The sequence below is a fragment of the Cygnus olor genome, chromosome 2, assembly GCF_009769625.2.
Source record: "Cygnus olor isolate bCygOlo1 chromosome 2, bCygOlo1.pri.v2, whole genome shotgun sequence".
Taxonomy (NCBI): domain Eukaryota; kingdom Metazoa; phylum Chordata; class Aves; order Anseriformes; family Anatidae; genus Cygnus; species Cygnus olor.
The window spans coordinates 25,873,316-25,885,729 of NC_049170.1; the positions used below are offsets into that span (position 1 = coordinate 25,873,316).

The 12,414-nt window shown below is 38.9% G+C and overlaps 1 protein-coding gene across 2 annotated transcripts in view; it reads left to right on the forward strand.

Moving 5' to 3' along the window:
• LOC121066190 (probable acyl-CoA dehydrogenase 6) overlaps positions 1-12,414 on the forward strand; it is a 93,316-nt gene that overhangs the window by 34,776 nt on the left and 46,126 nt on the right. The window lies entirely within an intron of this gene.

Consider the following 12,414-nt stretch of genomic DNA (forward strand, 5'->3'; position numbering starts at 1 on the left):
TATACATATTTTACAAAGCCCAAATATGTTAAAATAAAATTAAGGGTCAAGCAGGAGCCCACAGATCCAATTAATGTGTTCCAGTAAATGCCCTTAAACCCTCTATGCAGTGGGAACGGGGCACAGAAAACCTCTCCTGATACTTATTTCCACTTATTGCTTCAATATTTAATTATCACGGCTTAGTTGCTGTAATTCTCCGTGAGTTTTTGAAAGGCTTAATTTGAAACTAATTGGACTAATGCACCGACTGGTAATTACGCAGGCCTGCAGATGGAGGAACGGTGGGAAGTCAGTCTTTGTGGAGACATTGCAGGTCAAGGCCGAAGCTGAAGTATGTCTGAGTAAAATCAGGCAAATCTCTCCACCTTCCTCTGAACCCCTTTGCTGGCATCTGCAACAGGGGAAGATATGGGTGCCATGACAGCCTTGGTGCCAGGCTTGGCGCTTGTCCTACAAGGAGAACTGAGGTAGGCCTCAGTGGTGGTGCTCAGTCATGTTCTCTGTAACGTGAGCCACAGTGGCGAGACAGGTTTATATATATATGTGTGCGTGTATATATGTATCCCAATGTTATGTTAAGACACTTGTACACGTTTTCCAAGCTTTAAATAAGCATTATTGGACATTTTTAATTTTAATGTAAATTTGAAAGGGGAAGACAATCACATTGCTTGTGAAACATCATCTTTTTTTACCTGATGCCCTTTTCTGATAGGTTTTACATGTGTGGATGATCTGGGGGGGAGGCCTTATTTCTTGCAGGAGCAGGGTGCTTTTTCTTCGGCTAGTGAAGATACTACTGGTTGGAGAAGTTTGTCTTCAAGAAGTTAATCAGCTCATGAAATTTCAGTGAAGCATTACAGGCTCTTGAATTTTGCATTCTCTCTGCTGGGCAGCTGGACATTACTGTAAATTTGCAATAAATGTGTCATTGAAAATTGAGAACTTGCCAGCTTGGTTACAGTGAGGAAGTTTACTCATACTCTATCATTCATGCAGTTTTGTGCGAGCATTTCCTATGCTATCTCAAAGAGCATTATATTAAGAGCATACACCTGAGTCTCTTTGTGGGCTCAGGAAAAGATGTGAAGAGGAGGCTCAGATCTCTCACTTTTAGAAGAATAAAAAGTAAAATTATGATTTTTTAAAAATATGTTTTCCAAAATTATGTTTTTTTCTTTTTTTTTTTTCTGCATAGTTGGTTCTCTCATGTGGTGTTAGTCTGAAGTCTTACTCTTTAGCGAGCATTCAGAGGTGGGATTTGTGGGCATGGGAGGTGCTGCTGCAGCACGGTGTGCAAATCCCACCTGGCTCACCGTTCCCCCTCTTCCCTGGGGCATTGCCAGAGAGCAAAACGTTTTCCCCACCTCAGGAGAGAACGGAGGAAGCAGAACTGTCTCCAGAAATAAGGGTGGCTATTTTCATGTTTCTTGCAGGAGCTGGTGGCTGAAGGACTCAAGTCCACAGTAGAAAGGGTGACTGCAGTTTCTGTTTCGGATTCAGAAGAAGAAACAGCATGAGTGTTTATTTGCAGTAAAATCAGTTATTGGATCTCCATGCATCAGCTGCTCCAATTGCTAAGTAGCAATTGAGGATACTCCTAAGTGAGGTGTCTTGTAGTTTATTATCTGTAGTTAATATAGTATAAATTACTGACTAGGAAGGCTGTGTTTCATGTGATTAAGAGCACAGAAACAAAGGAGTGCTTTTCCTGGCACGTGCTACATTCTAGTGGCAATAAAAAGAACCTAGGTCTGATTTCAGTCTTTTAACTTAGTCAGCTTAATTTCTTATGCTTTAGTTTTTCACAAATAAAAAAAAAACTGATTTTTTTTTACATGTTGCCAGAGCCAAGTTCATTTTTTAATACTCTTATGTACTTTGTGATCTTGATTTCAAACTTTTTTTTTTATAAACCACTTTCCATGAGCAAAAGACACATTTTCAAAAGCTGTTCTTCTTTGACTGTTGGAATAACTTTGCTGTGGTGCTGGACTGCTTCTGCCAGCAAAAGACCTCTAAGTTCAGTAAGTAGCACCAACTTTTATGCAAGTGAGAGCAGTATTTCATCCCCTCTTTATTTTCATTTTTCTCTATGCTACAAGGCTGCTGTCTGCAGCTTTTTACTACGCGTACTGCGAGTCATCACCATAATTAGTAGTGAAAACTCAAAAAAGAGGAAATTGACCTTTCGTGAGTTTCAGAGAATTTTCATCTGCAGCTCCAGACCCAAATCCAAAATCAACTGTATTAACTGGATCCTATTTCACCAACACTGAGAGGGATTTGGGATAGCAGCTCTTGTTTGGGCATGTCTTGGCCTGAAAGCTTATGGCAAACTAAAATGAGTTCAGGGAAGAAAGGAAGAAAAATCAAAGGGCTGATTTGTAGGAGCAATTACAGAGCTCAATAGCTGAGGTAGGGAGTGATAAGAGGCTTGTGATTACTGTGTGTGTGTCAGGCATAAACAGGGGAAGGGGGAGGCTTTTAGGAAAGAGGAAGAAAAACTGCCAGCAGTGTAAACTGTGAGACTGTCACTTACTCGCCAAAAATTGTAACTGCTGGTGACATACCAGCTGTATTAAATGGCAGGAGATTAAATAGGCAGTTGGGACTCACTCTTCTTGAGCTTATGGGATTCTTTAATTTCTTCGATTCTTTAATTCAAATTTAGTGGCAACTAGGGAACTGCTTGAGTATGTCATCCAACTTCATGTTAATATGGGTAATTAAGTTCCGTGCAGTAATCCAATAATCAAATCCCATACTTGTGAGTAAATTAGAGAAGTAGATTTGGGCCTGTGACCTTTGGATCTCTGTAGGTCACTTCCAAGATGAATGCAGAAAGTTGGTGAGGACAGCAGATTTCTCTGTATGCTTGGATAGTCATTGGAAAACGTTATATCCCTGAAGAAAGGGGTAAAAAGCAATGGAAGACAGTTGAGATATTGTATGTATCTGTATATGCTTTAAAAGACACCAGACTGGAGTTTATACAGAAGAATGGTTGGCATGCTATGTGGCAAGATTGTTGTAATGGTTAATTACTGATGAAATGGTTAATTACTGATGAAAATCCGTGTCTTATTTCAGGGCGTAGTTTTTCTATTTTCGGGATCATGTATTATCTGCCTTCTTCCGAATCATTATATTGGTCATGGGGTTAGGTAGGAATGACCAAGAACTACCACACTGATACCAGAAAGTAACATACCGATATACATTTGTTGGCAAGTATTCGAGGGAGTGACGCCACCAGCAAGTATCAGGCCAGATCAGGTAGGTAGCACCATTCATTTTTGGAGCTGGTGTGGAGCACTAACTTCCCAATGTGTGCTCATGCCTGATCTGGGCTGAATTTGTGACTCTGGAGTCTTGGCTTCTGCTAGGACTGCTTGTCCTCAGTAGTGCAACTATCTGCGATGCTTTCTAGGTTATGATGCTCTATAATTTTTTATGATTTTTTTCTTTCCTTTTTTTTTTTAGATGACATTTAAATTAATTCTCTACATATTTTTTCCATGAAACTCAGAAATTACTGTAAAGGTTCTGCCTTTGTTATAACAATATAATGACAATGCAATGAGTCATTTCAAATACAGTTTTCATAACTTAGTGTAGGAAAGGCAGTGAGTAACGGTAAAAGCAGGCAATTCTATAGTTAATGCTTACATATGAAGTATGTAAGTAAAAATTCAATAAATGAATATTCTTAAATATATACAAACTACTTTTGCATTTAATATATCTGTAGAGTTCCTTGGCTTTATTTGCACATCCTCAACTCTGTTTTTGTTTAATCATCAGCAAAAGCATCTTTTTATTGGTACGTACAGATACAAATAAGTCTTTTTTCAGCGAACAGTGTCACAGTGTAAGTAATGAAAAGTGAATGTTAGGTTGTTACTAATAACAGACAGTTTATCTTCAGACTCTCCATAAATTTGTTCAGAGAAGGTGTTTATTAAACAATTTCAAATACATATTTAGAAGTCTGTTCTCAATTAGCAGGCAGGCAGAAAGTCAATTTATGACTGAATTATTTGCGATAAACATTTCAATTACATATATAACTTCATATAACTTTATATAACTTCAGGTGTAAATACTCAGTTAAATCTCTTGTGAATTTCTTTAAATTATTTTTTTCTCTTTTCTCTTTGTCCTCTTTTTTTTCTTTCACTTTTTCCTTTTCTTTTTTTTCTCTTTCAGTTTTTTTAAAAATTTGTTCTGTTTCTGTGTAAGAGAAACCCATCTCAGGGTATCGTTGAAAATAGTGGAAAATGTGAAGTCATTTATCACAACATTAATGAGAAAGTAATCTCAACTGTAAGCAAAAAAAGATAAAGAAGGAAACATCAGTCTTCTCATAACTCCTCTATGACAGCTTGTTCAGACACAATTAAGTTAGACAGTATACGGGATGGGAAGACTTTTAAAGTACTCTTTACGGAACAACCACCAAAAGTTCTAAAAACTGGTATGATTTTGCTCATGCCTTTTGCTATTCTGTCATCTAAAAGACCCAAGTAGGGTCATTTGCCACTTTTTAGTAACAGTTATTTCTTAACTTGTCCAGTTGCATTCGGGCAGTTGTGATTCTGTGAGGGATGGGGAAATAATGGGAGTTAAATTATGCTTAGGCTGAAATAGTGGCAGCACTGCTGAAAGCAGAACGGTGTGACAGTCACCATTGCTCCAGGAGTCTGAACCTGTCTGCCTGCTGTCTTCTGCTTGCAGAAGGGGCAGTGGTTCATACATGCTTAAGGTTTTATTTACCAAGAGGGATCTCCAGTTAGAGCATATACCAAGTCAGCCATGAGGATTCATATTTCCTTCCACCCCTTGCTTCTTTGAATTAGGTTTAAAAATAAAATACAACAAGCAGGACGCTTCCTTCTCTGTTGTTTTTTGTAATGGAGAGCATCACTCCACCCATCTGTCTGCCTTCCTTCCCCATGCACTTCCCTGAAATGAATCCTCCATTGTTTTCCTTAATTAATGACATTCTTCCCAGGCTCAGGTTGGTGGGTTTTTTTCGGTCGGTTGTTTTTTTTTTGAGCATGTGACTTTTTCAATATTGTGGCAAAATCCTGTAATTCTTGTATCAAGAGACTTACCCGTTATACTCCTGTTGGATTTGCAGCATCTACTTTGCCATAGAGACCATAACCTGCACAAAAATTTAAATGGCAGGCAAAAGTACCTTTTCTTAAGTTACTTTCTCCTTCCTTGCCATCCACTTCCATGCCTTTTATCAGTTCTGTGGATCATGCTATCATCACTAAGGTCTTTTTGTGTGTTTTTTTTTCCTTTTTTTTTTTTTCTAAGTAGTAAGATGTTTTAAAAGATGGTCAATGGTATATTACCTTCCAAAGGATTTATTGCCTCACGGGCCATTTATTTAAAAGGCACGCAAAATGCTGCTCTTCTTATGCAAGGAGATGAAAAAATGAAGGTAGGTGGTTGTGTAAATGAGGGAAAAGAGGTATGGGTGTTTGGTCCCTTTCGTTCAAACAGGGTTTCTCAGCAGGAGTGACCTGATAACCGGTAGCACCCTGCATTTCCAAGGTGGAGCCTGACCGTCAACAGCAAGGCAGCGTGGGGAGCCAAAGGCTTCTCGCTCAGCAGAGCACAGCGCTGGGCTCTTGTTGGCCTCAGCTAGAGATGAGATTAAAAAGAAAAAAAAAAAAGGGAGTCAACAGGGAAACATTATGGATAACAAAATTCCAGTATGATTAGTTTTTATATAACCTTGTTGTTGCACATTCTTCGTTGCTGGCGGGATGAAGAGAGGGGGCTCCTGATCCAGCTGTAAAATCTGGATGAATTTGTTTGGTGTGGTTTTTTTCCCCCATCTTTTCTGTGTTCATAATCAAAACAATGAGATTAGCAATGTCCATTCATCTTGGTAGGGCATTCAAAAAGCATCCCAAGTGTGATTAAAAAAAAAATAAAGAGAAATGTTCACTTGCGTAAGGAACAGGGTTGGTGGTGCACAGTGCCCCGAGCTGAGTTTACACTGAGGGGAAGCTGTTGACAAGGGAAAAATTAGGAGAGGTTTCATTCCAGGTCAGCATGGGGAACACAAACCAGAGGGTAGGATTTGTCTGAAAATTGATCCTAGCTCTGGGAAGTCAGCATAGAAGGACACACTGAGAGATGGAAAACAACTGGAAGAAAAATAAAAATTATGTCAAGATGTCATGTTTGATTTTTCCATACTTGATCTCTAATAAGATTAACCAGTTTCTTAAAGTTCTTCATTCCTATATAATACAGTTTTTAGTTATTATTTGCTCTAAGTTATTAAGCCTTAAGGCTAATTTTTCTGGAAGCTGACAGGCTGCACACAGCCTTTCAAGTTGCAGGGCTGGATTAAGCAGGACTCCAACTGTATCAACCACTCCAACACAAAATCAGAGCAAGCCAAACCTTGCAGAGTGAATTGCAATTAAATTGCAAGCGAGAGACATTTTCTAGTGGTAAAACATTAGACAAGGTACCCTCAGTCTGCAGCAGCAGAGCTCCAAAACACAGGAATTTCCCTAAAATGGTAACAGTTTAGGATTTATTTTATTGGTTTTGTTTTGTTTTGCTAGGTTTTTTTTCTCTTTATGGCAATATTCCTAACACATAAGAATAATCTGCACAATAAGGAAACGGATCTAATTCTTTTGTGTAAACCTCCCTAAAACTCAGAGGATAGTGGCTTTGTTTGGTTTGAGAGTGTAATTGCTAAGGTCTGTGTTTTAGCCTGCTCTTTAGGTAGGTTTGTATTTGGTGCATTTTTCATGTCTTGCTTTAATTACTTCTCGGTTTAGTCCATCCTTTATCAACGTTATGCTGAAATTTAGAGCTACTCTAAAATCAAGCACAGACACAATGTGAGAGGGATTTCAAACAAGAAGTAAAAGACTCTTTGCTGATACTTGATGTTGTAAGAAAAGCAGAGCAAATCTGTAGCTTAGTCATTACAGTTACCATGTTTGCAAAAATGTGAACAGAAGAAATGAGCCACTGTTTTTTTGTTGTTGTTGTTTGTTTGCTTGGTTGGTTGGTTTTTGTATCTTGATTTTCTGAAGTAAGAAGATGAGATAATTCTTGTTTGACTTGTTTTATGTCCCCTGACTTGAAGTGCTGAGGCTGTAGCCTAGGTGTTACTTTGATCTTTTTGAGAAAGGAAAGAAAAAAAGCCGTATTTATTTATTTATTTATTTTGAATGGGAAGAGAGCTTCAGCTTTACATTTGAGGAATAGTTCATGTAATTTTTTATTGTTTCAGTGAAGTATAGCATGGTCTCAAACCTTACCGCTAATTTTGAGGCCATTCAGTATTCAAAGAACAGTGTTTTTGTTCTTTCCTCAACTATTTTAAATGTGGAGTGAGAGCTGAGTGTAAATTGATGGTTTTGGTGTGGGCTTTCTCATTCTTCGTGGTTCAGTATAACGATGTAGTTGAGAGGAAGGAGGCACAACCACTGCTTCTTTGCTCACTGTTTAACTTAGCGTTGCTCAATTTGAGAGTACCTAATGCTGAGAAAAGCTGTAAACTGGCTTTTTGTTAAGCATAATGAATTAGCAAATAGTTGTAGTCTGTAAAAGGAGAGAAAACGTGATACTGGTGCAGTGTGCTCAATATTGTGAGGCTTACGAGTTTTAATGCATTTGTTATAATTCCATCTAGGACATGGCAGAAGCTTCAGAGTGGATTACCGATTAAAACCTGTGGCTGCTTATGTATCATGTTGCTGCTTTTGCACCTAGCTCTGGATTTTATTATGCTAATGCTGCTGAAAAAGCTGCTTCACAGATTCAAGCAACTTGATACGGCTCTTGGGCAGTTTATGAAGACAGTCTAGACTCCACCAGGCTAAAGGTGTACGGAGATTTTGAAGGTTTCCCCGTGGGTGTGAGATAAGAGTTCTGTGGAAACGTGCCTGTGAGCTGGAGACAATCCAGCACAGCCGTCTGGGCATCTGTGGCTTCAACCAAGTGACAGGGTAGAGCGAGCGATGCGGCCATCCTAGCACCTCAGCTTGATGCCACGTTGGAAGGTCCAGCAGCAGTGGCCTCCCTGCACATCAGTTCAGCCCAGCACGTAACTACGGTGTCTCTGAAATACCTGAAAGCTTATCACCAGCTTTTTGGAGATTTGGTTTACAAGGAAAATACTTTTTTCTTTTTTTTTTTTGACAGAAATAGTGGCTAGGAGGCCATGGGCATGGAAAGCAAAGACTGCATCAGCAACCTCAGTGGCTACGCAGTGAGCTGTGCAACCGTGCTAAAATGCGGCAATAAAAATGCGGTAACAAAATCCCGCTCGGCTCACTCTGTTACAGCCCTGTTCTGCTCAGCGGGGTCTCCAGGCTACAGAAGCCTGTTGTGTTAAAGCTGGCTGGCTGGAGACATTTGAAAAATCAGGCAAATATTTGTGAGGCCATTGGATATGTTTCTAAAAGAGCGCCTCCAAAAATTTTGGCATGGAGATCTTCCAAGATGGAAAGAGATGTACCTCTCATGCCAAGAAGCCTTAATGTATTAACATAATTTTATAATTGCGTGTTCTGTTTCTGGAGATGCTTACACCTATGTACCGATAAATTCACTGAAGTTTTTTATTTCAGATGTTTCACTGACTTATTTAGAAACAGTACACACAACATTGTAATCAGTTCTTGGTATCTGATGGATGGTTGCCAAACCTATCATGTTTTTAAAATTGTTTGCAATTAGATGAATCTAATGGAAAGTGCATGGTACAACACAAACTTTAAAAAATAATAATAATATGTAGTCTTGACAAGTGCATTTTCCTTCATGAAAAGCTACCTTTCCCTTCTCCATCCATGCCGGTTTCCATCTGCTTGTGGATGTGTGGGAGAGCTGAGGGATGGCTCCAGAGCATTTGTCTTCTCAGGAGGAGGAGAAGGCTGCAGCCTCAGTGGTAATTGTCTTCTGATGTGAAGGGAAGGTGTGTTGTTGGCAAGATCATTGAGCCATGAAGATAACTCAGTTATTTGGCATCACTTCTGAGACTGTTTTTCAAATATCTCTTGCAATAATTTCCTAATTTCTGGGAAAAAGGACTTTTTTTTTTTCCATGCTTGTAAACTCTTTGCTGCTTTTATTTTAGAATGTGAATACTTTAAATCTCAGTTTTAGAGCCATCCTGTGAGTATACACAATGCAATATATGTTTTGATTTTAATATATTTCAGCAGAATTATTCAGCATATGCAATAAAATAAAATTGCAAATTTCTTTGCAAGTTTACCATGTGACCACATATTTAAGGTATTGTTTTCCTGAAGAATACATTTATTGCTTTGTTACTCTACAGTGATATTTTAAGAATGCGGATTTAAGATATGATTTGTTGTGTAGTTACTTTTAAAAAAGCAAAATGATAGAGGTGAATAGCCATCCTCTGGCATTCTGGGAGCTCCTGAGTGGCAGCTGAATGCATGAACATCCCTGTTCTAGTTCCTGAATGATTTGTAAGTTTTAAAGATAGTATTGACGATTAGGAGAGGTTTGACTTTCGCTGCAAGAGCTTATACAGTCAGCAGCACAAATGCACTTTCCTATAGTCTTTAATTGCCTTGGGCTAAACCTCTTTTCTATTTCCGTTGTAAAAAATTTAAAAAAGAGATCAATAATCTGAATAAATGTTAATTTTTTGGAGCATAGCACAGAGGATTATGGAATGCTCATAGAAATAGTAAAATATTTTGAGTAGAAAGTTCTGAAGAAAACAGTCTTGGACGGAGAACTTGATTTCTGGCATGCTCTGCACTATACCAGCAGTCCTTGCACTTGTGGCCGGTATTCCATATAAGATACACCCTCCAATTTCAAGGTAAATAATAGGAAATAGTGATGTAGCATTTTTCACGTTGGAGACTGAAGTTCAGGTTAGAATCCTGTTGTGTTAGCATTTTTACAAACAGAGAGGGATGATCCAGTTTATGATATAACATGTCTGACGTCATAAGAGAAAAGATGTACACAAAGTCAGAGGCAGAAATAAGAACTAAACTGGGGGGGGTGAGGAGGAATAAGAATACGTCACATTATAAAAAAAAAAATCCGAACTTCGTCATTTTTCTTTGACTTTTTTATTTTTTTTTCCAGTCTGAGGTCAAACTTGTGATGTTTCCTCATAAAATGAAGACAGGCTTTTTGTCTTAGAGAGCAAACCACAGCCTATTGCCCAGAAATAGGATGCTCTTGTATTGTTTTGTTTTTGCTAGCTCAAAGCAATTTTAAATCCAATCAGATTTCACAAACTCAACAAAGCAGGGAACAGGTTCTCCATTGCTCTCTGCTGCATTTGTGTCACCCCTGTGCATGAAGATGTTGCCAGCTGAAGAGAATTTTGGCTGTTAATACTCGCAAACGAGGAAATTACTTAATGACAGTGAAGCACGCTTATACCTGTCACAATAGTTTGTAGATGGCTCTTTAATAATTTGTTCGCAGTTACAGTGCTAGAAGTATGTTGATCTACAATGTGACATGATTTGGGATGGCAGGGGATTATTTTTTTTCCAATAACTGATCCAGCTTCTTGAGGACTTTGGGGGACAGTCACTGGAAAACCACTTGGTCCTGTACTCCTGTGCTGGTAGAAGTCCTGTGGAAGTCTCCGCGGTGTACTTCTGTTTTGAGGCCTGAGCTGCTGAACTTTTGCTTACTAGGCTGGCTCCAGAGGATGTCTGAACTTTATTGTATTAGTACACACATTTCTAAAGCCTTGTTTTGCTAGAGGTTTTTTTTTTTTTTTTTTGAAAAAAAACCCACAGCATTTCTCAAATTTTTCTCCGCCCTCCTTCTAATTCTCAGTTTATAACCCCCTGTGGAGACTGCAAGTTTTGGAACTTGTGATCTAGTAAAATCTTTGGATGTGACATTGTGAGCTAACTGGCTAAAGTCTTCCAATACAGCTTTCCAACAAGCTATTTATCAGCTTGAATTTGAATAAAAGCTTTTGCAGGAAAGAACGTTAAACAGTTTTCAGCTGCTAAATAGTCAACCTTGGTATTAAGTCTTGGCATAGAAATTTTAATAAGTAGTAAATTTAGTAAATCCGTTTAATCCCTGGCTCATATATTATTGCTTTTCAGTTTAATTATTTATGTAGAATATAGAATGAGCTCTGGATCTTTAGAAAATTGGCCGTGTGTCCTGCTGCCTTGAAGAAGTGAAAGTAAATTAGTCTGCTTTTGTGGTCAGAGGGTTTGCTACAAAACTGAGTACTGTTTCTTTTGATTTCAGATCTTGACAGCTTTTCATCAAGCACCTAAAAACTTCTTACAACCATATGTACTTGTATTCAGTCCTGTCACTCCCGTTGTCTCTCCTTTGGGTTTGAACTGGAGTTCTTTGGGTCTGTGTGCTGTCTGTTGTTAAATCTGTTCCCATTTCTTTGACCCATTCACCTACAGGATGTTGAATTTCTGTACGTTACTGTATGTTACCGAGTCTGAAGGCACATCTCAGTGACTCTGAGGGCTGATTCACGGTGGCGTCAGTCGGACTGGAGTGGACACGCACAGTGTCAAAGGATGTTGATGCAACGTTTGCCTGTTTGTCAGAAGGGTGTCAACCTCCAAGTTGGAGAGGAGCAATATTCCTTGCTGGATGAGCCTGACTCAGAGAATTAAACTTCGCATCCACAAGCACAGCTTAAACTAGGTAAACACACAGCATGTTGGAGCAGTGTATGTGCTCGGCGTGTGCAAGGAGCTTGACAGCAGTTGCTGATTGTCTGACCCAAGCAGCAGAGAGGTGATATTTTCTTGAAACCAAGGTTATGGTTTGTTTATGAGCTTGCCCAAATAGAAACCCCATGAGAAGTAGCTTGACTTTGCCATCAAAGCTTAGGAAGTGTGGTATTCAACCGATTCACCTCCTGATTTCTTTTGTCCATGTGTTTATTTCCTATGTTCTTCGTGCTGTGGTGTTTAGTTGTACTGACATTTTCAAACATATAATAGTTGAGATCTGTACTTTTTAACCTTAAAAAAAAGTAGGATGGTTTAAGTAGGCTTTTGTGGAATTGGTGTCGGGTTGGAGCTGAGAGGGAAAAATAATCAGCTTATAAGTCGGCAGAAGAAGACTGGGGAATCTCCGAGCAGTGATTGCATCAAGTTTTTCTCTGAGTTAGAGGTGATGCAACAGCTGTTGTTTAGGACAGTATGCAATCTTGGATTTTCTTTTTTGTCTCTCTCTGTTGGTGTTCCTTGCGTTGCCATGTTTCATATCATCAGTATTTTGCAGCTTAGCCTTTCCTTCCTTGTAATGTTGTTTATATACAATTTGGGGTGGATTTTTGTGATTTCTGGAGAGCTCTGGTATCCTTCTGAGTTTGAAGATACAGGCAGAAATGATTGCTGGCTTACAGAG